We start from the raw sequence: 1,871 nt of genomic DNA, 5'->3' as shown, positions 1-1,871 counted from the left end.
GCAAGTTTGGTTAGGAGTTACGTGGTCTGATGAATTCCACCTTGTGCCCAAACTGAGATCCGCACATGGCAGAGAACGTACCTAAACTGCAGGGTGGACAAAAAGAGTCCTTTTGTGGGTTTTCTGCGTGGGGCTGAAAGAGAAGGGAGAAAGTTGATGGACCACTGGTGAGAGCGAAAAGCAAAGGCCGGCATGGTACTTGTTCTGTATCTGGCACCTTAGCTCAGTGTCTGAGCCTATAACAAAGGTCTGTGAGCTGAAGCTATAGCTTGGTCTTCATGAACATTCTTACATAGCCAAGGGACCAGCATGAGCAAGCAGCTGGTCAGATGGGCCAGGACATAGCTTCACTCTGGCCCTCGTGGATGGGCAGCTTTGGTCACTAGATTTAGTTGCCTTAGCTTGCATGCTGGAATTCTGACTGTAGTGGCTGGAAGTTGAGGCCCTGGGGAGACACCTTCAAAAGGCTTTGTGGACAGAGAACATTGGATGGGGCCGGGGCCAGAGAAAAGGAGATGCAGCTAGGGGAATCCGTGTGTTGGCTATAATCACCAGGTCACTGTTCATAAAAACATGCGAGATATCTCTATGGAGTCTGGGTGGGACTTTGTTGAAACAGGGAGGTTTCCATCGAACACGTGGCAAGAGTCAATAAAACTTGGGTTACTACTGTTGAGGTGACCCCCTCGGTACCAAAGGAAAACCAAGATTGAAATTACATCTCGCCTATCAGGCTATGGTTTTCAAACTGTGTTTCACAGTAGCCTAAGTGTCCAAGGCGATCCTCAGGAGAGACCTTGAGATTGGGGGAGTAGCTCATGGCAGGTCCTGGGCCTGCCACCACCAACTCAGCCGCGACAGACACCTTCTCATCTATTTTCTCTACGGTGAGAAAGGTCTTATAACTTAACAAAAAGGGCCTCATAGCTTAAGAGAAAGGTCTTGAACAGCCCAGCTTTAGGGTTCTCTTGACTAAGCCTGGTGACTTGTACATAGGAGATTTTCAATGAATTCTATATTTTTATATACAATCTAGCCAAAAGAGGATTGGAAATAACAATAACTTTTTATTAATGGGTAAGACTACAATAAGTGATTTGTTTCTAAACTATTTTGAAAAGAACGAAGTAATTTAAATATTAAGTATTGGGAATACTATTTTATTTCTTTTGCACAGACCAGAAATGAACAAACACAAATCATAATGTGAGATCTTTATATTGATTCTTCTCATTGGAAATAAGCAAGCTAGTGAAAAATCATGAATGCATTAGTTATTAACTATATTTCAAAATAATGGTTGGTCGTGTGGGTCTGTTGAACTCTTGTTGACTAATTTTCCATAGAAAGAAAGAATAATGACCGACTCATAAATTGTGTTTCTATATGCATTTTGATTAATAGAGATTATTATTGATTTTAAAGGGAGGGGGGAGTTGAAAGAGTAAAATTCCAATAATAAATAAACACTGTCTGAATGTTAACAGTTTTGAATGTCACTAGCCTAACACTTTATAACACACAGATTTAACAAGTATTTTCCTCCAGGCAGACGGTCTCAATGAATATAGTTTTGAAACAGCAGTACATTTTGAGGCACAGCAAAAGACTTGACTTTTGTTGCTCTCTGCGGTAAGCGGATGAACCATTTATAAGAACCTCCCCATTTGTATAACTATGTCTGACCAGATGGGCCTCTCCAGGGCAGAGCATTCTTCCGAGGGCCAGGCAAAGCTGGCCAGATCAACATTTTTGAAAAAGGCCTAGTCATAAATCTATCAAGTCACCTCTGACTTGAGCTAAGCCGCTCAGCAAATATAACCACGAATGATCTTCTAGAATGTTCTTGGGAACTTTACTTGGAAGATTTT

This window comes from Pteropus vampyrus, unplaced genomic scaffold (assembly GCF_000151845.1).
Source record: "Pteropus vampyrus isolate Shadow unplaced genomic scaffold, Pvam_2.0 Scaffold207, whole genome shotgun sequence".
NCBI classification, from domain to species: Eukaryota; Metazoa; Chordata; class Mammalia; order Chiroptera; family Pteropodidae; genus Pteropus; species Pteropus vampyrus.
Note: the sequence above shows the minus strand (reverse complement) of the source record.